The following is a 23,120-nucleotide window of genomic DNA, read 5'->3' on the forward strand; positions in this document are numbered from 1 at the left end:
AATAAATAAAACAAAAGGGCATCCATAAATATGAAGCGGATCACTTGCTTACGTTCAAACCATTCCATGCTAAGTCCCAAACAGAAGACACGGCATTTGAGGAGAAGGCATACAGTAGGAAAGTTAAAATGCGATGTGGGTTGTTGTCTCTACGGAAACAACTCACAATAAAGTTTGCCAAAGTACTTCAGAGGTTTAGGAATTAATCCTATTTTCAAAGGTCAGTTAAGAAATTACAGGTCTGTCCATCCACTTTCAATGAAATCTAGTCTCTGGATGTCAACAGGAATAACCAGAGAATCTGGAGCTAAAAGGGTACATAAGTGTATACGTGATCTGAGTCTAATTTGTCACTTATTTGTATGTTTTGCCTCACTATTAGGAAAGACCCTTTCCAACTTGCATTTCTTGTTAGTGATGAGGTAATGAGGTACGTACCTGAAGTATTCATTTTGTTTCTAAACATGTCTCATCTTCAGCACCCTCCCTACATTTTCTGTCTTATTTTTGCCCATCTCTCTCGTTCATGCCTTACTGTTATAATAAGCAAAAATGAGAAGCTGAAAGTAAAATTATTTGCCTCTTAAATGTTTAAAATCTTCAGTAGTAAATGGTATCATCTGCAATTCCCAGACCAGGGTAAGACCAGAAAGGAGTCTTCCTGAACCCTACCACCAAGGGGAGCCCTCAGCTCTGAATTAAGTAGACAGTGAGTCCTTCAGGAAATTCAGGCTGTCTTCTATGTAGAGCCAATGCTGGTATCTGCAGGTTTTATGGATCCTCATCTCTAAAACTTTAGTTACTAACAGCCAGATTCAGAATTTTGGTAGAAGAGTTCATATGCAAAGGTCACTGGCTGGACTGTAACTACCAAAACATAGAGACAGCAGACAGAGAGTTTAAGAACGTCTTTGATACCTAAAGTGTTATGGTTTTAGTGTCTGTGTCATCTGTGGGAGACCTAACACATAATCTCTCTGTGACTTCCTCTGAGTGCTTACATTCACAGCTCTCTTGTGCCTTCTGGAGAAAGGAAACTCTCAGGATTGCTTCACCATACAAACAAATGAGGGCCAGAGACTGGGATTCTGCTTGGAAGATGCTTTTAATGAAATAACTTGCTAGGGGTCTGTCTTGATACCATCTTTAAGGATATAATGCCACCTACTGAATTACTACCACTGCAGTAGCAGTTCCCAAGTTTTTTCCCCAAAGGGTTCAGTTATGTTCTCATCCAGGCCTGGCTCTGTCTAACAAACAAGTTAAGATAAAAGTTGGAGCCCTAGAAAGTGGAATGGCTTTAAACTTTTTGCCAATAATTGGCTGCACATATTCATTCATTTCTGAAAGTTATGACTTTCATGAGCACTTGATAGTTCTTTAAAAAAGGATCTGCATTTATCTTTAATCTCATTGTAAGGGGGGGACTGTGACAGCTGGTTTGCAAGCACCGTTACCACACGATTCCTCCAATGGACTCAAGTACTTCATGAAAAATCAACAAGAAGATTCTGAATAAGAGCATGAGAAGTAGCAGAGTCAAGAACTCAGAATCTGAAAATCCCTGGGTAACAGTTAAGAACAAATTAATCTTGTATAAGTCTCATTTATGCTCTTGTAGAGGTGTACTGTAACATAATTCTGAAGGACTCACACCATTAATGTAGCTGTGGAACAAGATCTCATTCAGTTACCAAACACTACAATATTTCTCTTGTTTTCGTTATTAAAGATAGCTCCTTCAAGCCTCACAGTTGGTACAAAACTATGTGTTTCCCCTACACACCTCAGTGTGCTTACCCATGTACCTAAGTCATTCATGAAGAAAAATAAATCCAACTACTCAAAATCCTTGTGAGAAAGAAGGATTCGCCCTCTCCCAGAATAAGCTTAAAACTGACTCTGCAACTTTCAACAGAGCCCATCCTCATTAAACAGCTAACATTCACCATTACTTTTTAAGCCTCTGGTACCTCATGGTTCTTTTCATGTTGAAAATACAATTCCCATTCATTCCAGGTGGGAGTATTTGGTACCTTTGCCAACCTGTCCCCAGGTGCCTTGTGTTAGGAATTCAGAAACACAGAACACACAGTTTGTAACTATGAAAGGTGATGAAAGAGATGGAATCCTATTTGCTTTTCAACTATAAAAGCTGAATGTTTTGAATGGAAGACTGTTCTTGGTTTTCTACCTCTGATATTTGGTGTTAATCACTTCCTGTCCTTTGTAAGAGATGAAGTAGGGATGCCGTTGATTCTAGCCTTTTTACCCATATAGTTCAGTTTTATTTTTCCCAAGGTATGTTTCTCCCATGCCGTTAATGATGCAGGTGGCTGTGTAATTAAAAGCACTATCATGATTTGTATTCATAAAGGAACTGAATTGAAGTTGTATGTAAATACAGTAATACTTGTATTTCCTGTATGCTTTTCATCACAAATATTTTATTTGTAGCTTCTCAACTGGACAAAAAAAAAAAAAAAAAAAAAAAAAAAAAAAGTTTTTTAAAAAGTCTGAAATAGAGATATAGAGATTTCTTTGAGATGACTTTAAGGTCTCTTAAAGCAGCCCTGGATCTCTAGCCCACAGTCCAGGACAACATGAGTGCTGCTAGCAGTTATATATCTGGCAATTTAATACTCTATTTACTGATAAAGTTTTACTTGTTGAAACCAACTTAGGACTCCAGTTTCATTTGTACCAATATCTTCCTTGTATTTTCTCCTATGTAGTCATTTTCTGCTCATCTTTATCTACCGTCTTTTGCCTTAGCTCACCTTACTGTCTTTTTGGTGCTGATTTGCTATTTTACTTTCATGTCCTGCAGCTCTTCTCTCCCATTTACTTTACTTTCTCTGCCTGAAATGCTGAACTAAGGGGCACAGCAGGGCTTTGAAGCCCCTCCTCTAAGTGCTTCCAGGTTGTCTAGAAGGGGATAGGTGAGAAACACCTAGAGTTTGCTTTTGGGCCATGAGCATGGCTACAGGGCAGCCCAGGTAGACAGGAGGAGGCAGAACAGGGAAAGGATTAGAGCTTTTAAGTGGCAGCTGAATCTTGGGAAAACACAGAAGTTAAGCTCTGAAGTCTCTACTGATGCATATGAACAAAATCCCTGGGAGGCTCTTAACTTTGCCAAATTTGGGCAGCTTTTCACAAGGATGTAAGAATTCATATCCTTGGCATGAGGCTGGCTTTTTTTACGTGTGTGTGTGACCTTTCATATCCTACTGAAAACAAAGGGGACAGTAGAGATCCTCGGTCAGGACCTTTTTGTTATTATTTCAGTGTTATATTGTTTTCGTTTTTGTGGGTTTTTTTAAATGTTGAACAAAACGTGCTTTTCTCCTTATTTTTGTTTTGTTCTCAGAAATAGCTGAACAGTTTTATCTGAAACTCAGGAAAAAAAAAAAAAAAAAAAAGTAGGAATGGAAGCCTGAGGCAGAATTCTGCTGTAGAAAAATTTCAATCCAGATTCTGAGAGTCTGGCAAAACTAGAAACAACTGAAAACAGGACTTTATAACAGAGCACGCAAGGTACCTTTCAATTAGAGACACCCAAGAACTGCTGTTTAGTGTTGTGGCTGCTTCATTGTCTTCAATCTCAGACAACAGACTCAGCTTGTGAGCTCTGCTGGGTTCATAGCAATTTTTTTTTTTTTTTTTTTTTTTTTTTTAATGCACTAGCTTATGCATTTCAATATGAATTGATATGTCAATCTTTATACACATGTGAAGAAAAAAAGTCAGGCCTAAGTACATTTAGATAAGGACTCGGAGCGGTAAGCCATCTTCCTGCTGAACTACCACCACTACTTCCTTTTGCAACCATGTTTTCACATGGAAGACTTTCTGTCCACTAACATCCATACCTTCAAGTGGTGTGTGAGGGTTTTTTTTGTCTGATTTTAGTTATCAGCATCATTTTTCTGTCCACAGAGTCTGGAGCATACCCCTGAGACTGAGCTTCAGAAGGCTGGATTCCATTCAGACTTCTGAGAGTTGTATGTCTCTGGGTCTCGTGGCACCATATATCAGAAAACCCTTCAGAAACCTGGGAGTTCACTGTCAGTCACATATGAAGTTTGTGAAGCTACTCTGGAATTTTAAACGCCTTCTGCTAAGGAACAAATGGGACTAGTAAAGCCATGGAGTAATAATCAGAATAAGGTCACCGTATAAAGATCTGCTTGGAACATGAAACTTTAAGTGGAGCCTGTACGTGTTTGTTTGAAGAAGTGCTTCAGAGTAAGAGGTGGACAAAGTGTGGATTAAGGCCCACAGAAGGAAAAGGCTGAGATTCCAATATTAATTACTTTTACATAATTAAATGTTTCTCATTTTGCTCAGTGGCTGTGAGTTCAGTCTGTCTTTGGCAAAGTTTGAAATCTAATTTAATAGTTTTGGTTCTTCTCTGGTGCACTGCAAGTATATGTTATGTTATTTTCTTTTCCTTTTTTAACTTTGTGTGATTGGGATAGGGCTCTAAAGGTGATGTTAACTGTGAAAGGTCGGATGATGGTTAGAGAAACAATTAGGAGAGGTGAAATGCCTTTCATTGCTACAGTACATGAGAGCAGAGTCAAAAACATTAGGAAGTGTGCACCTTTCATAGACTTTGATATTAGTCATGTTGGCAGTCGGATACCAGTTTTTAAACTTCAGGTTATTAACCAAACCAGATTATTTCCATAAGATTATGAATGCTACTATATCTTCAATTGTGTAGATCTTACTAGGCAACCTCAGATTAAGTTCCAGCTGTGAAAGGTGGATTTTGTATTAGTCAGTTGTACCATATCTAAGATGAAATTTGTGTAGCCTTGTTGAACCTCAGATAAATTGACATGAAAAACTAACCTGAGCTTTCTACCCACCCATTCAGTCTCACGTAGAGGTCAATTACCATGAGTGGCGTAAAATCCAGTGACACCCAACTCTTTCTCCATATTTCGTATGAGCACAGAATCATAGAATGGCTAGGTCTAGAAAGGACCTCAAAGATCATCTTGTTCCAACCACCTGCCACGGGTGATGTTGCCAACCACTAGATCAGAGTGCCCAGGAAAATATCGAGCCTGACTTTGAAAGCCTCCAGGGATGGGGCAGCTTCTCTGGACAGCCTGTGCAGTGCCTCGCCTACTTCTGAGTGAAGAATATCTTCCTATCATCTAACCTAAATATCTCCTCTTTCAGTTTAAATCCATTCCACCTTGTCCTGTCACTATCTAACTGAGTAAAAAGTTGGTCCCCCTCCTGCCTGTAAGCTTCTTTCAAGAACTGGAAGATCAAAATGAGGTCTCCTTAGAGCCTTCTCTTCCCTGTGGGAATGCAAGAAAGACTGTTCAGAGCAGAAGATAAGGAGCAAGGCTGAGAACCAAGGACACCTCCCGAAGAAGAGAAAAACAAAGTCAAGTAAGCTGCATGATGGCTGCATGATGATGACCCTGACTGGAGGAAGTGAACATGGGTAGGAGGGACTCAAGACTGATTGGATGAGTGCCTGCATGCACAATTAAGCAGTGCTTGTGGAATGTTTTGTTGACATGTAAAGGCAGTTGGGAAGTTAAAAGAGAAAACTTGTGAATGTATATAAGGAAGGTTAGAACCTGTAATAAATGATTTGGACCATTCACATCTGAGTCCATGCCTCAGATACTGAACTTCCCCAAGCTAAAAATCACATCTCCCTCAACCTTTCATGATATGAGAAATGCCCCAGCCCTCTGATCATCTTTGTGGTCCTTCTCTGGCCCCACTACAATAGCATCTCATCGTTCTCGTGCTCAGGGTCCCAGAACTGGCCACAGTACTCCAGGTGGGACCTCAGAAGGGCAGAGTAGAGAGTCACAGTCATCTCCCTTGCCCTGCTGGCCACCTCTCTTTTGATGCAGCTCAGGATACCATTGGCCTTCTGGGCTGCAAGAGTACATTGCTTGCTCATGTCCGTCTTTTCATTGAACAGAACCGCCAAGTCCTTCTTGGCAGGTTTGCTCTCTAGGAGTTCATCTTCCATTCTGTACACTTATCTAGAGTTACCCCAACCCAAGTGCAAAATTTTCCATTTGGACTTATTGAATCTCATTTCATTCTTGTGGGCACACTTTTTAAGCCTATCCAGGTCCCTCTGGATGGCATCCCTTCCTTCTATTGTATTGACTGCATCACTCAATTTAGTGTTATCAGCACACATGCTGAGGGTATACTCAATACCACAGTCTGTCATTGATAAAGATGTTGAAGAGCATGGTTGAAAGACAGACCCCCGGCAGACTCCACTTGTGACTGGCCTACACCTGTCTGTAGAGCCATTGATAACAACCCTCTGGCTACAACCACCCAACCAATTCTTGATCCACTGAACAAACCACCTTTCAAAACCATATGTCTTCACTTTAGAGACAAGGATATGATGCATGACCATGTCAAAGACCTTGCACAAGTACAGGTAGACTGCATCAGTTGCCCTTCCTTGGTCTACCAATACCATCAGTCCATGCTAGAAGGCCACTGCATTGATGAGACATGACCTACCCTTGGTGAAGGCATGATGGCTGTCTCAGATCGCCCCTTTATCTCACATTTGCCTTACCTCTCTTCTAGGTGATCTTGATGAGAATTTGAGACAAGTTTATGGAAAAGAGTAAAATAGTGAATATTTGACCCAGAAGAGAGCCATAGTGGTGAGAATAAGGCCGGGAGGAAGAATCAGAAGTGTGTTCAGAAACCACCCAGAGTCAAGGAGCCTGAGTTGTGCTCCTTCTACTCTGGACATCACAAAATGCCTTTGAGAGATGCTTGAAATGCAGTTCTCCCAGGAATTTCAACATTGTACCAATTTCCTTAGATGCTAGGAATACTGAAAAAATTTGAGCTGGTGCCCATCTCTAGTCTAAAGGTTTTCTTCACTCTTCTGTACATAGTAGGTGGTAGTTGTCTAAGAACAATTGTCAGCATCTGCACCTTTTATACTTTGACACTAGGTATAAACCAAACATATGTGACCTATAATTTTAAATGTTTCTAACACTGATGCTATTGCAGATTGTGATTTCATGTTTGTAGGATGTTATAACATACCTCTGCTCTTTGCAAGATGTTTTCTAGTCAGAACAGAATGAAAATTATTGAAAGAAAGGCGTGTATTTCTTCAACTGGTCTTTTAACAAACTGATTTTTAGGTATCTGTGTATTACCATAGATATCATCTGCAGAGATGAATAAATGATAGAACTTTTCTCTTAATAGAAAGGAAATGGTGATAGGGGGTTTCCATGAAGATTCTTTGATTTCAGAATTTATTCTCCCTGAGGTCCAAAATAGCCCAAATTTAACTTTCAGAACATGCTGCAGAGCTATTTTTTGCTGAGCTTTTGCTGAGGGTTGAAGAGCATGAGGCAAGCTGGGAATTTATTTGTGATTCTGGGTTGATTTGATTTATGTGGGCAGGGAGTTATTTGGACTGAGCAAGTAATTTTGTTTGTTATGAATATTTTTAATTAGCTATAAGCCCTCAAATCTTTAGAATAAAGACATTTTGTTTATACTCTGAAAAAAAATGAACAGAATAGATTATATATTTAAGGCTTTTTTGTAATGTTTTACTCTTCCTTGTAATTGTGTGTAGTAAACAGATTATCTTTTATTTTATGATTCAGTTTTCCTTTAAGTGCTTCTTCCCCTTTGCTGGAACATCAGAGAGAATCTGTTGAATTTAATTGGGATCACTTTAGGCTCATGATCTCAGTTGCCAGGTCAGCTTTACAAAATTTTCTTACGTTTTTGGAAAAATGGAATGATTTGTGGCTTTGCCTGAAATAGTTCTAATCAGTCCTTCCAAATTTTGAGGGCTACTCCTTGGTATGACAGCTTCATAACTTCAAGAGACCCGTCCCTTGACAAAGGAGCTGGAAAGATTGTGGCTTGTGTCCCGAGTGAAGGAACTTGGCATATCCCATGGAACATAACATTCCCCATAAATTTCAGATTTGCAAGATAGTGATTAGTGACTGCTTAGTGGGAAAAGATTGCAAAGTGATCACAGTTAATTGTGACATTTCTTAAAAGAAGAAACTGCAGAAATTAATAGAATATATGGAAAATATGATGCTGTCCATCTGTCTCTCTTGTTTTTAGTTTTTTTATTTCCTTTTTTTTTTTTTTTTTGCCAAAATTAGACTGTTTCTACTAGGCATGATTCAAAGCTCTGAATGAATTTAATGAATCAGTGATACTTCTATCACTAATAAGTCCTATTGTCTCTTTCCTCTTCCTCCATAGTCAGCTTCTCCACTTGTGCTCATCTCATTTAAACAATTTAAATAGAAACAAATATGAAAATATTTCCCTTTAATTGATGCTCATATTTAGATTTCACCTTTCAATTGTAGGTAATATGAATAAATATAGAAAGAGGATAAAAGTTAGCATTCAGGCTCTTACACGGCCTTGTACAGTAAAAGCATAGCTGGAAATGACTAGCAGCAGTCTGGAGAAGTGACTGTACCTAGAATCCAGGCTTAGGTGCCCATTTCTCTGTTTATGTATGTGGATGAGGTTTTAGGAAGCAACTAACTGACCTAGGAACTAAAACTCCTAAATTGGGCTTTTATGTTTGTTTTTTTTTCTCGTACCTCATATAGACTGAACCCAAACTTCAAACACTGACATCCTTAAGGTGAGCAAGGTAAGAAAGTCAGATCTCTGCTTTGTCTGTTTAACCATTATAGAAGCTTAATATATTTTAAAATCATCTCTATACTTGGTACGTGACCTCAAACACTTATGGCTGCTTTTGTGATTCAACTTATTCTGTTCCAGATTAGGCTTTATAACATCTATGCTGACATATGCAACTGAAATGTAGGAAACCCCACAAATTATCTGTGTGCAAAAGAATAGGCATGGGGCAGTTTAATCAAAGAAATCTAATTTGCAGAGAATCACATAAGGAAATTTGTTTGGTAAACTTGGCTAGATTTGAGAAGTAAAACTCTCAAGAATAATCTTCTTAGAGTCTGTAGCTCACGTGAAATTACATTGTTTTAGGAATCTGTTTGAGGAAAGAGTACATTTTGTAGTGGAGGTGGTGGAGGAGGAGAATATGAGAATCCAAAAATAATCATTTACAGTTGAAGTTTATGCAGAGAAGAGTAATCTATAGTCCCCTCATACCAAACTGTACTGTATAATGTTGGGGACCAGCTTGTATCCTTTGTTAGTTGCTGTGGATGTATTGGGCATGTTCGGAAAGGCTTCAGTAGTGAAAATGTTGACTTTTCAACTCATGCCGATGAAAATTTTCTTTTGGAAATGTGGGCAAATCTCTGAGAATTTGGGGACTGTGGCATTTGCTTGCCTTCACAAGTAGCTTGGGCCCGAGCTGAGATGAGCTGTGTTCTGCAAAGCTCAAATATTTGAGTTTCAGCTAGCACAGGTTTATTTATATTTATGTTTGTTATTTTTCTTTCTCTGAGCAATTTCCTAAATGTCTCTGGATATTATAGAACATGGATAAAATCACGAAGAAATCCTGCTTTGGATTATTTAATGCTTATAAAAACTCTCAGAAAATATTAATGTGCGCACAAATATACCATTGCTTTAAACAGACACCTGTCGGAAAATTGTTAATGTATGTGAACTCAAGCATACCACATAAAATTTAAGCTGAAATTAGGGCAGATCTTGCTAATGAGATAAATCCCTTTCCATTGAGAATAAGAACCTGCTCTGTTATGTTTTTTTTCTTAAAAACACAAAGTCCAATTTATTTCCTGTGACAGAAATAAAAGGGTCTCCATCAAATCTATCACAATGAGACATTTTTAAGAGCATGTTTAAGAAACTGGTCTGGATATTTCCTGAAAATGAAATAACAAGAGTGAAGAGAGAAAAAGAAAAAAAAGAAAAAAGAAAAAAAAAAAAGGAGTGATGTTTCTAAAAGCATCTTCTTATACTTTTAATTTAGATGGGCTTTGGTGCTAATGATTCATTAGGTTATGCCCTTTAAGTTGTCTTGTCTTGAAAATGCCAACATTTTGAAGCAGACTTGAATGTATTTCGCAGACATCAGATCTTGCACTTGTTATTAAAATGGGGCTTTTTATTTTTTTAATTTAAAAACATCTTGTAAATTATGTTCGCTTCAGAACTTCTGCAGTTTTGCTTTCTGCCTCTGGACTGACTGGGGGAGGTAGTAGCACACTGAATTAATGTCTGTGTTTCATTACTTGGAGTAATGCTGTGGCGATGAGATATCTGTGAGGCTTGAAAAGATGAACACGAATTACCATTTCAAGTCCCAACTACTTACAGAACACAGAAGAACGCAGGAAAAGCCTAGTGTGTGCAGGACTTTGAAGGAAATAGGATAGAGGCTGATTGGTTACTATTCTTTCTGGTATCTGCATAAGTGACAGCATAAGTTAGCAGTTTTCCTTGTTGCCTTAATGTCAAGTCTCTCAGCTGCATGAGAAAGGCAGCTAGCACTGCTTGCCCTCTTGCCTTATTGGTCTTATAGGTTTTATATCTGTTGATGATTTTTTTTTTTTTTTTTTTTTTTTTTTTCTGTATAAGCACAGCTCATAGGATCTGTGGCCAGGGGAGTGCACTGCATGGGTTTCTGTACAAACCTTGTGCTTCCAGACTGGGTGCATGAGTAGATCCAGGCAAAGGGGATACCAAAGAAAAGGCAACATCTTTGTGCATGGTACCTTAACTTTGAAGGGTCCCTCGGGAAGAGTTTAGAGAAAGGAAGGTAATTGACATTGCTTTCTGGGTATTTGCAGAGACATCTTTCAAACAGTATACTGTGCTATGAGAGAAAACATACACTGACAATCTGGAAATATGACAAATGGGCTGTAAAGAGTGACACTGACACTGTGACCTCATAGTGCAGAAATCATAGGGAAGCAGAACACAAATATCTTCCATCTGAGCCACTAGAAATGAGGAACCAGGGTACACAGCCTGAGAAATCACATGCGTCCATTCAAAACCACTTCACTTCCGTAAAGAAACTTCACAGCAGTGTTTTGGATAAATATAAGGAGAATAAGCTTTAATTTGTCATAGCTGGGGGGAAAGAAGTTGTTGCAACTGTGAAGCAAGTTCCATGGATATATGAAAATGTGGATCTGAGGACTTGGAAGGAGTTTCAATGTGTAGAGATCTCAGTTAAAGCTGACAATGAAATTATTGATCAGGCTGACAGGAGTACTAGAGTGTATGACTGCAAAGGAGGGCACTGTGTGTGAATGGACAATGAGAGCTGTGAGAAGGAGACTGGCTCAGATGCTCACTCAGGTTGGAGAGCATGACACAGGAAAACTGGTGGATTTGTAGACTGCTTGGGTACTAGTGCATTTCTTTAAAGAGGAGTTTACTCAGAGGAAGAGATCACTTTCACTGGAATAAAATACAAAAATCTAGAGAAAGAAGTGGACCATATTGGATATTGAGTGGAAAAAAGCTTAATGCAGAAAAGACATCACTTACCATCATCACAATCAGTTCTCTAAATTCTTTAACAATAGTCTTAATTTAGAATGAGATCTCTTAAGCTGCTCTTTCAGAGTTTGGCCGCACAAACCACCTTTGAAACTGAAAGCTTAAATGGAATTGGTAAAAACTGAGAGTCTTTTTTTGAGAGGGATGAGGGTTGGGAAGTGGGAGGGGAAAACTGAAAATCACAGTAGGATGAAAAATTCCTTGGGGAAAAGATGCCTGAGTGGAGACTTTATTGCTATCTTCCAATATCTGAAAGTTGCTTACAGCAGGAACAGGGTTGATCTCTTCTCACTGGAGACAGTATGAGGGGAAATGTCCTCAAGTTGCACCAGGGTAAGTTTAGGTTGGATATCAGGAAACACTTCTTTACTGAAAGAGTTGTTAAGCACTGGAATAGGCTCCCCACGGAGGTGGTTGAGTCACAATCCTTGGATGTGTTTAAAACCGTCTGGAGGTGATGCTCAGGGACATGATTGAACAGTGGGTTGTTAGAGTTAGGTTAGTATAGTTAGGTTGTGGTTGGACTCTACGATATTTAAGGTTTTTTCCAACCTGAGCAATTCTATGACTCTATTAACTGAATAGAAATAAATTCCTTTCAGGTGACAGACACAAAAACACACAAACAAAAAGACCAATTGAGATTATTAAAACTAAATCAAACTATACATGCAAAATGAAAATAGAAACTCAAGAACTTCATCTGAAAGTCCTTTCCAGAAGAATATTAATGGGAGTTAGAGTTGGAGTGGAAGAAGTTATTAAAATTTAACCTTTTCTTTTGATTATTATTTGTACATACTTCAAATGTACTCATAGCTTCACATAGTTTTTAAACATGTTTGTTTCAGCATATGTGTAAGTTGTGAACAGATAACTGTGAGTTTGTTTTCAAGTAATTTCTATTTGGTTATTGCATAGGAGCAATTTTGTTGTTGTTGTTGGAAGATGTCAAAGACATACTAAGGAAGTTCAAACAAAGGTCTCCAAATAGATTTATCCTTTACTTGCTCATCTTCTTTCCTTAGAATATCACTTATGAAAATATAGATGAGTTTATGTCTTTTAGTTCTTTTTGGTAAAAGACGTAAAGTATGTAATCTAGCAGTTGGCAACCCTGCCTGCAGTGGAGGGGTTGGAATCTGAGGATACATGAGGTCCCTTCCAACCCAAGCCATTCAGCAATACTATGATTCTGTGAAAATACAATATTGAAGTTGAATGTGAGCAACTGCTGACTTTTCATTTTAATAATTTTACAAACATCATATAATCAGATTTCAGACTTCCTTTTTCTCTACTGTTTTCCTTGCTTTGTACCTCCAAATCCTTTCCCTCTCTCTAATTAGTCCTTTCTTTATTTTCAGTCTCACATTAGCATTGAGTAAGAATAGATGCAATAACACTGATGAGGACTAGACTTTCTGCCTTGCTTCTGCAAATAATTATTCTATGTGCCTACTTATTCTGCGTATAATTCCATTTAAAGAGTAAATTATGAAACTCCTGCAGCACTCAGTCTTTGTGAAACATACCTTGAGAGGGCATTTAGGAGACTCAGTAGAAGATGGCCTTTTCAAAAAGTGGAGCAAAACTGGATATAGCTAAAGATCAAACACTATTCTGCTTCTTCAAAGGTACAGTAACCTTTAAAAAAGCCCAGCCCACATTAAAAACGTCATCCATAGGTTTGCACTATGTTATGAGTAGTCTCATTTCATTAAATTAGCAAGGTTGTTTCATTGTCAGTGAGCTCTCTCTTATGACATTAGTAGTCGTGGTCTCTTGTTTTATTGGAGATAGTGCATGGGATGGCCTTTGCATTTATTTATTTATTTACATCAATGTGAGCTGTGTATTTGGAGCTTTGTATGTAATCACTATGTATCCAATAGTTGTAACAGTTGAACAAAGTAGCTAAACATCAGAAGAAAATAGGTCTACTAGCACGTTTCTTCAAATTAACTGACAAATTTCAAAAACTCTTCATAATGGAAGTTTATTAGGACCTTGGTCAGTGCTCATTTGAAAACTGGAGTCCCATAAGAGTGTGTGAGTACCACTGTGATCAAAGAGTTAAGAAATTGGTTATAGGAGACATCACAAAGGAACTTCTCATTAGAAAGGGAATCCTATGTGATTAACAGACTGAGACTCTTGCAAGCTTAAAGTATTTACCTACTGTCACTGATTTCAGTAGGAATGGAGTTAGACAGCTTTTGAAAATGGAATCTGTATTTTTGAAAGCATTGAATGCTGCAGAGTTAGGGCTATCTCAGAGGTAGTAAACACTTAGTTTTTATGTTTTCATGATGCCCCTGCAAAGTAGAGAATGACATCAAGTCAATGCTAAACAGTGGTTCCTAGCATATGGCCAGTCTCCAGAGGTTCCTCAAACATTAGCAATTAGCACGTTTTGTCACAATGCTATTTTCAGAGTGTACAGTTTAATTAAAATAGATAGCAGTGAAACAGTCAGCTGTTTAAACATCAGCAAGATACATCAGATTTTAACCTGACTGAAGTTTAAAATAGTATGCATTTTGACAAGTTTAGCGACATTTCAGGAACATTTAAGTTACTTAAAAAAAAATAAGTCTGTTATTCAGAATTAATTAACTAGAAGGATTTTTAAAACATTGCCCAGCTACACACAGTATTATTGCATAACACACTAGTTGGGTATATCACTGTTATCTGTCATGTATTTTTAATCTACAGCTAAATTAATTCATTGTCTGGCGATGTTGCAAGTGTATATTGCTGCCTTGCTGACTGAAAATTAACCAGTTCTGTAAGTCAGCTACCCAATCTGGGAGACAGAGCCTGAGTACAAGAAGTAAGGAGCTTAGATCCATAGTTAGATATCCAAGCAGGTGGTCTGAGATTTTACTTTTGGTACTAACAGGAGCTGGATGTGGATACAAGTGAATGTCTCAATAGTATAAGGTTTGTGTCTGCACATAAAGAACCATTTCACACATGACATACAGACATGCTGTATGCAGTTTATCATCTACCCGTGTTTGTGCTTAAGAATACAATTAGTGAAACTTCATAAATGCAATATGCATGGGAATGTTAAGTTTACAGTATTTTAGGAGATTTTTGGGGGAGGGGGTGCTGGGGAGAGTATTCTCAGTGGACTGGGATTTCCAATATGAAATTTACCAGCAGTGTAAATAACTATTCCCAGCACAACTTTAGGCCTAGAATTTAATGTCATAACATAAGCACTTCTCCACTCTTTTTGTGGACATTTTATTTTCCCATATCTTGAACTTCTAAGGCTTGACTTTTTTCAGAAAAGCTGAGTATCCACAGCTCCAGATGAAGCCAGAGAAAATATGGGGCTTAGGTCTTCTTAAAATTTGGAATGTTTTTATTCCTAAAATAATGGTTTCAAGAAAAAGTTTTATACAGGTATTTTTAAATAATTGGGGCAGATTAAATTAAGCTTTTTCAGAATGTCTCCGTGAGACTTTTAACAGAAGGAGCAGAATCTGCTTGATATCTTCTCCATGTGAGTTGTCATTTCTTTTCTTCTTTATACCTGGTTGTACAACCATAAATTGAGAAAAATTCTCATTTACCTAATTGGATTATTGAACACCAAGCCTGTTAGCTAACAATTGTAAGAGATGAGGGTAATATTTGTATTAAAAAAAGTTCTCTCTTGCTTTTCTTTTTCATGTTTGACAGCTTCATGAGACAAGGTATGAGCACAGTTCAGCTGTGTCACTGCAGTAAGGCTGGAACAGATCTATATTGCAAGAAACATGAATCTTCACATGTGTTTTGTTTTAATAGATGTACTTTTTAACCTGAAGATTTTATAGAACTGTGTATCTGTATTTTTATAGCATGCACATGACCTTTGAGATAAAAAGAGGCCTTTTCTTTTAACTCCCAAATTCACAACTGCTCTGATAACTTCTTGGATAAAATGCGATGATGACCATGCTATAAAGGTTGAGATAGTTGCTGTAGGTAGTTAGATAGATTGAACTTTAAAAAATCATCTCCTGTCTGTCACTATACCCTACACTAGTAAGAGAATACAATATTTAATATCAGTCCTGTACTTCTTTTCTAGGTTCCCTCAGCTCAGCCATTTTTGCTATTATATTGCAATTTTTAGATTTGTTGAATGTAAATGTCTCCATTCATATATATCTGAAAGGAGCCTCATTCCTCCCTGGGAACTGGAGAGGCACTCTACCACCAAAAAGTGACCTGTTGGATGACTCCTAATTTTTCCTGCTCCTCAGTATCTTGGTTCTATGTTTGACAGTAGTGTGATGGGAGGACAGCAAAACCAGAGCAGACTTGGAGGATGAGATGCAAGCTAATAGCTTGAGCTTCAGTGTTGGACTGCATTATATTTTGGCTGCTGGTAATGATAGTGTTTTCAAATAGCTGACAACATCTACCATTGTGTGTGTGTTTGCATGAGTGGAGGTGATGCACAGATTTCACAGTATTTTTAGCCACTATTCATTCTGTGTCAGTCCCTTCCTTTTACGTCTCATCCAGTGTTACTTTTATAATCTCAAATCCATTTCATTCATATCAAGTTACTTCCTAGAAAACTTGGCTTTCTCTTGGCACTCTCTGAGAACATTTTAGAGTAACTACATCATTCAGTGTTTCAGCAAAACTGTACTATTTCCTTCCTACAGTCTTTTCATTGCATTTTTCCCTTGTATATACTTAAAGCCCTTTCTGCTTCTGTAACAAGCAAGAGGGAAACTGCTTACCCTGTATATTATTTGTTGAATACAGGAAACATATGATCTGGAAAACTGGAGTACTTCTCCTGCCCAGAGTACTTCCTGCCCAGGGCGGTGGTGGAGTTGCCATCCATGGCAGTGTTCAAGAGGTGTCTGGATAAGGAGCTACGAGATATGGTTTAGTGGTTTGCTGTAGCTACGGTAATGGGAGGACAGTTGGACTAGATGATCTTGTAGGTCCTTTCCAACCTTGTGATTCTATGATTCTATGATTCAGCAGTGGAGGAGGATTGTTTTCTAGCTATATGATACCTAATATTGTCTGTTTGCCTCAAAAGAACCTGTGCTCTGTTTTAGCCTGAAAAACTAACTACCGTGAGATTATTTACTATTGGACTAGATGTGTCTTGACACTTGGACTGATTAATATTTATATTATTAGTAATTTATTTTTAGTTACTATTTTAACAACATTTTGAGAGTTAGAGGGAACTTGACATTTTCATTTGCTCAGAGGAATTTCTGACATAGTAAAACAATGTCTATATCACCCACTTGCGCATTTGTCTATTTTTCTTATGATGCTCTCCTAGAGGGAAAAAGATGCTCAAAAAGTATCATCAAAGTGTTTCCAAATAGAATAAAATTTTTATTTAAAGTGTTTGCAAACAATAAAGCTGGCAAGAATGGTTCAGCCTTTATGATTTTCTCTAACAATGTTCTGTGTAAGCAAAAGAGCATAGCTCTTAGATATAATCCTTGGGTTTTTCAGGCAGTTTAGAGGGCTTAAAATATATCTTATACAAAGACTCCATGACAAATCTGATATTACTTGTACATAGAGATGATAAGACAAAATCTGCTTATATTAAGGTGAAAATGTGGACATCAACTTCAAATTGAGATTTTCTTGCTGTTTTTTATTGGGATTTAAGGGAGATGGTATTCCAGCAGCTGCATTATTGGCATTTTGTTTAATGTGGACCTTTTCTCCTGCTGTACAAGTTAAGCTACACAATGTAGGGACTGATTTTAGCATTTCAGAGTTTGCCTTTACTATTGAGTGTGATTAAACTCTTTATGCTGAAGTTTGAAAAGGAACAGAAGGGCAATTATGCATCAGACAGCCATGCTGGTCCATGAAGTCTTGACTGGTAGGCACTGCAGCAGGCAGCTGGATGAAGTTTTGCAGCCCACACTTTCATAGCTGAAAAAGATTGATCAAATTACTGCCATATATGGTAGACAGAAAAAGCTCATGTGTATTCCAAGGTCAATTAGACCAATCCATGGCAAGAAAACCCACATCAACTATGAAATGCAGAGACACCATGCACGTAGGAAGTGGGAACTGGGACATCATATCTAGGGTATATCACAGAATCCTCTATTTGACACAATACTGGCAGGAATGAGATACTAGATCAGATAAATATGACCTGGGGTAGCCTTTCTTATATTTTTATGAAACGTAAATGTTGCAATAGATATTATAATGTGCCAGGATGAGTGTGTGTAGGTCTTAGAGGACAGGAAGTTCACAAACATTAAAACATTTCATACAGACATTACATGAAAGAATAACTCATATGAAGAATAAATCTTGGATTAAAAAAATAAATCAATTCTGAAGTCTCATTATATTTCACTGAAAAATATGCACAGAAAAATATGAGTTAGGTGTTTCAGTTCAGATGGATTTTGAAGACAGTTTTGTCTACATTTTCAGAGAATTGTGGCCCAATATAAAATATGTTTGTTCTTGGACATGCCTATGAGGTGCTGGGCTCCTCCAAACTGCCAGACATGGGGACTTCTTGCCCATTGTGCTCCATAGCCATGGTGCCAAACTGAAACTACAAAGGTGTCAAAAAACAACTCACAGGAAAACTTCTGTTAACTTCAAAAAGCACAAAATGTACTGTCAAGATGAAAGCATGCAATGAAATGGGTGCTGTGGCAAGGGGGAAATCATTTCTGGTTTCTTCTTTTAGGATTCAGCTTTGGCATCTGCTTGCTAAGAAGGCAAGCAGTGCTATATGGCTTAATATGTAAGTCTATATTGTACTTAAATCACTGTGATTGGATTGCTTAGGTTTCTAGATCTCAATAATTTACAGCATTTAGTTTAGCTGAATGGTACTGATTGAAGCAACTCAACCTCTCACTTTCCTGTTTATTTACATTTCTGTAAATATACAGAAATCAATAAATCAAATACATTTTTATATAGGAAAACTACTGGGAGACCACAGGTGCTAGCAAAATTTGACACATTTCACTAAACAGCTAGCATGGATTTTAAAGGATGGTGCTTTATCTTGAGAGTATTCAGATGTGGTGTCTTGACTAAAGATTTAAAGTTTTAGGTAGCATTGACTTTATTTTACTTTTCTTGGGATACATCCAGACCTAGTGAGTTATTAAAGAATAGGGCTGTACCGGCAGCTTCTCAAATAAGTCATAGCAAATCATCTAAGACAGGTGAATTAATACAACAAAATTCCAGTGGGTCACAATGTAAATTAGATAACAGGATCTTGCTGTAGACATATAGTCCCTTGATACATTCCCTAACCCAGGGAGGGAACTCTTACCCCCCTTGCCTTCTTCCCTTTACCCCTTTGTGAAAGAGCAGTATAATGTAAGTTGTCTGAGCCACCAGGTTGGGATGGTCACTTTTAATTTGCTTTAAGGTTTAGCTTTCAAAGCCCAGCCATGTGTCACAGCTAGCAGTACATTCTTGCTGTAATGTGCAGAGAGATTTTGTTGAGATCAGATGGCAATGGCAATAATAGCAAATAAAAATCTAAATTAAGGAAGAGAGAGTAAATAAATTTTTAATCATACAAAATTTAATACTTATGTTAAGGAAAAGAATATTAAAAGTCATTTTATAGAGAGTGAATTTATATTGGAGCTGATTTTAAAGTTGTGCGGCTTTGAGTGATATGATAATCATGTATTTTTCTCCCCCCTCAGCTGTACTAGGGGATTGAAATTTATATACTCAATAACTAGAAAAGAATCATAAAGGATCAGACTGGAGGAATCTGTCTCACTCCATTTTTTCCTGTCACTCCCATAGCTATTTTAATATTTTTCTTATATCTCTGCTTATTTTCAGTGCCAAACATTGTTTTCAAATACAGTTGGCTTGGAAATGAGTACTTGAAGCTGCAAGCTTGTCAGCAAACTACCATGTTTCCAGGTACTACAATGAAATCTTTAGCTATAAAAAATATAAAATAAAAATAGAATGCCAGAGTCCCCTGCCAGCTGTAAATGCAACTAAATGGTCTTCTTGTGTGCTTTAATATTTTTAACTATTTTAAACATTTGACTCTTGCTTTTTTGTCTTGGTGCTAAGGGAAAATGGATTTGCAAAAGCTAACATAACAGCACATTTATTTCTTTCACTATTTTCAGATAGGAATTAAAGACAGGATAGTCTATTGAATAGAATGCTAGGCTGAGAGTCAGAAAATAAGTTTTGTATTATCAATTCATTGAGGAAGTCTATTTGCTTTCCTATGCCTCAGTTTCCCATCTGTAAAATGAAGATAATATAATTTATCGTCCTGTGCAATGTGCCTTGCAGTTTAGAGCTGTGAGATAGAGTGAAGTATTATGATGAAATATTTTGGGCAAAATACTGATGAGTTTTAATGATTTAATTTCTTGCTTGTTAATTTTTTTCATACTTGACTTTTGACGTACAAGCTGTTCCTCTATTTTTTTCAGAAAGCTGTGGCTCACAGAGAGATGGCTGCTGTATTGAGCTCAGCACAGAAAGTAAGGTGGGTTTTATGTAAAGGCAGTAAAGCCAAATGGTTACAGATTTTCATCTGAAAATGTCAGTGAACCATTTTCAGCAGCCCTCAGCAAAAGGGAGGAGGGTAAACAGCGTATCAATGCATTTTCAGAATTAGTATGGAGCAAGTGGACAGATGTTCCTTCCTATTTAAAAATGAGATGACTGGGGGAAGAAAAAGATGTAGAGTCCCTTTCCAATAGTAAATGCCTCCTATTGCTTTTTCAAAAACCTCATATTTATGTGCAGCTCTTACTTTCATCATGCCCTTCTACCTGATGTGTTATGATGACATGTTCTGAACGTGGCCATGTGCTTGAATGAGAGAGGCCTGGAATGCTATGAGAGTAAAGACCGTACATGAACCATGCCAGTCTCCAGTAAATTTACCCCAAATCAGTTTCACATAGCTCTCATATTTGTTGTCTGACTTGTATGTTTAGATGAAAGGGCGAAGTTATAGAAAATAAGGTGAAGATGGTGTAGTAGTTTGCCCACGAGTTAATTAAGTTTGTGAAATCAGGGGGATTGTGTTTGATGTCAGAATTTCAACAGCTAATTCATTGCTGTTGGATGTTTTTTCTGTTCTCAGTTTTCTCAGTGACTTTTCTCCCTACACATCCTCCAGAGTCATGGAGCCAGTAAAGGTTTGCATTCATGTTCTAAACCAGTCATTAGTTACTGGGTCTAGAGATTGCCTGTGTGCACCGATTTATGTGATGCAAACTTCAGCAATCATAACAATGATCTCTCTGTCCAGCACCTGCAACTATATTATAATTTATGTGCATTTTAGGTATATATCATAGAAAATGCATATAAATGGGTTTATATTTAAAAACCACTTACTTTGTAGGAAGTGGAAGAAGAGATGAGGAAGTGCTAAATTCAGTCAGAATATTCTATTCATCTCTGCATTCGTAGAGCCTATGAGATTGAATACTTTACCTTGGAGGACTCCCCTGTTTTCAGAAATAGCTATAGATACTTACTGGACACACCCAGCAGCTCTTTGTGAAGCAATATGTGAAGCTCGCATTAGAAAAATCTGTCGAGAGGATTACCCTGTGTCATCTTTGAGGAGCTGAGCGAATTAAAGTGCAGGGACTGTGAGGAGATTACAGCCACCTTTGTGTTAGCTGACAGGTTTGGAAGGACTGGATACATTTCCTCTCCAACCCTGAGCTGTGAGAGATGTGCCAGCTGCTGTCAGGCTTTGGTAGCTGCACTTTTTGAAGTAAAGATGGAAGGAGCAAGAAATCTTCTACAATGACACCTTGACCAACAAGGGTCTACCAGGTGGGCTAGGTTGGAGAGCAGAGAGGGAAAGAATGGCCCTCATGAGGTTATCCGTATAAGGTGTTTAATTTTCTTTCCCAACTGTAGTGAACAGTGTCTCAGCTAAATGAATGATTTAGGCTTTAAGTGAAGGCATAATGCCTTCCACACTTACTACTTTGAAGAGAAGGAAGCGATTTTGTACTTTGAAGACTTGTTTTCAGCAGTATCTAAGGATAGGAGGCTTTAATCTTTTTAAATATGTGCTTGTCTGCTCTGCCTGTTGTTAAACAAGGACCTTGAATATTTGGAGCTAAAAAGCTAGAGCTAGCTGCAAATCACAGATCCACTAAGTGAGAAATAATTTCTGAAAGATGCTCCTATGTCAGGTCAGTGTTTTCCTATCCTTTGATGTCAGTTCTTACTCCCCTCACTTCCTTCTCATCTTTTGACTTCTCCCTGAATGTGTGCTGCTGCTTCATCTCTCGGCTATCTAAACCCTGCCTGGGAGCTTCCAGGAAACATTGTCTGCTCTCCAGGGTCACCACCAACTCTTTCTTTCTCTTTTCCCTAACCCTGGATTTAGGGTTACTTTCACCTTGCCCCTTCAGTACTTTGTGACTCTTTCCTGATATCCTGATTCAGTCCTACCAAAGCAAGAAGAGATCTGGCTTGAACTCTGAACCTGCTTCGTGCCTGGGCCTCATTTGTTATGAACTATCATGCTAAAGTGCTGAAGAACAAATGTGCTGTTTAGATGGTAAGTCTGAATGTACAAAATAAAAGTGAATATCAAAAGATTTATTGTATCAGGTATTTTTTGTTTTGTTTTGTTTTGTTTTTAAAGCTGTAGGCTTTATACTACATTTTATTTTGCTTTTCAATGTGCTTTCTTTGTGCATTCAGTTCTGTTGTGCTGAAGTTGACAAGATATTATTAAGATCTACTTGACAAGATTTTCATAGGCTAACACTGAAGTTCTAGCTTAGTGTAGCTTCTCTTTTGTGACCTCTCCTCACATAAGCAAGAAAACAAAACAATAACCAAGAAGCCAGTCAATAAGAAAGGACCCCCTGGGCTTCCCCCAAGGTGTGGGAAGCACAAGTATGTAGTAGTTAAGATATCCATCTTTGCATCTCCTAACTATTACAGAATCTGGTATTTTTTGAGAGCTAATGCTTTAAATCATTTCAGGATTTCAGATGTGTTAGTAAATATTAATAGTGGGACACTGTCCATATCCCAAAGATCTCTCCAGATACAAAGGTAGGAAGTGTATTTTGGTGTTGCCTTGCAATCTTGCTTCTCATTGAGTTAGCATAAAGATTAAGAAAAGTGAGAGTAGTAACATCACTATGAGTTCTGTAAACAAAAAATATATATTATTCTCTCCTTGAAAGAAGTGGTTCTCACCCAACTGCTAGTGCAGAAGATTGCAAAAACACTTCATTTCACTGTGCTTAAAGTATTCACCCTCCACACTGAACTCCTCAAGGTTATTTGTTGAATCAAGGACTTGTCTTGACCTCAAGAGACACACACTCTACACAAGTTACCATTTTATGAGTATGGAAATAGGAAAAAAGGTTCTTTAACAGCAGGCAGAATTAGTAAGATCTAACAAAATTAAAGCCTCCTGTCTTAGATGTTGCTTAAAGCTTCAAAACCTCTTCTTTTTTTTTCCTCTAAATGTATTGACTGGTCAACTCTATCTGTCAGCAGCCTACTGAAAGGACAGATCACAGTGAGTGAACTCTGAAGGAGCTTTTGGAAGAGCAAAC

The sequence above is a fragment of the Excalfactoria chinensis genome, chromosome 1 (genome assembly GCF_039878825.1).
Source record: "Excalfactoria chinensis isolate bCotChi1 chromosome 1, bCotChi1.hap2, whole genome shotgun sequence".
Classification (NCBI taxonomy): domain Eukaryota; kingdom Metazoa; phylum Chordata; class Aves; order Galliformes; family Phasianidae; genus Excalfactoria; species Excalfactoria chinensis.